A 1,066-nucleotide genomic window follows, 5' to 3' on the forward strand; every position below is an offset into this window, starting at 1 on the left:
GGCTATGCCTTCACCACACACTGAGGCTTCCAATGCTACAGGCTGTGTCTCCCCCTGACCAGAGACCCCTTGGGAGAAGGGCTCCTTTTGCTTTTTGCCAAACACTTAGTATGTAGCTCTGTCCACAGGACTCTTGAGCTAGACCAGGCAGGGCACAGATTGCACTCCTGCAGAGCCATGAGGCCTCCTTTCCAGGCTCTCCCCTCTCCACTAGCCCTGGGTACTTGGAACCCTGAACAGCCTCGCTCACACTGGGTCTATTAGTTCCAGGGCCTAATGAAGGTCACTTGCCTTTCCAGTGAACTCACTAGCCTGAGAGCAGACCCAGCAGGAAATCCGTGCCCGCGTGGGATGAGAGTGTCTAGGCTAGAAGGGCCCCTCGCCTCTGCCTCCTAGGAACCCTCACCCACTCGCCCACCTGTTTCCCACCCACTAGGAGAACTTCTCCCTGGGCACACTCTCCAAATTCCATCTCCCAGCTACCAGTGGGCAGAGATTAGGCACCCATTCAGATTTGACTTCCTAGGGGGATGTTAGGGCTGTTTGCTCTCTTGCTTCCTGCTAAGCAACACCCTAATCTGAGACCTAATAAATGTTCTTAGAAGGGCTTATGTCAAAACCCAGGCCCGGAGGCAGAAGGTATTCAAGAAATGTGGACATCAGGTCAGACAGGTGGCATTGTGGTTAGGGACTGGATCCCGCATGGTCACTGTACCATTTGAGTTCTGGACCTGGAGGCTTGAAAAACACACTAGGGGACATGCGGGTGGTATGGTGGTTAAGGTGGCTGGATTCCCACATGGCTGACCATGGTTCGAGTTCTGGACCCAGTGGTTTAAAAATCATGCCAGGTGCTGGGAACCAGCAGTTAGTGTAATGGCTATGTCTCTGGACTCCCATGTAGTCGACCGCGGTTCGCGTCCCGGACCCGGTGGCTTAGAACTCACCCCAGGTGTGTGTGCGTGCGTGCCCAAAATCCCGAGAGGAGAATGGAGGAGAAGGAATTGCGGTGTGACTATCCCCCCTGGGGGGTGATTTCTCGCTTTCTGTCTCTATGTCTCTCTCT

Source organism: Tupaia chinensis, unplaced genomic scaffold (genome assembly GCF_000334495.1).
Source record: "Tupaia chinensis unplaced genomic scaffold, TupChi_1.0 Scaffold144171_2, whole genome shotgun sequence".
Lineage (NCBI taxonomy): Eukaryota > Metazoa > Chordata > Mammalia > Scandentia > Tupaiidae > Tupaia > Tupaia belangeri.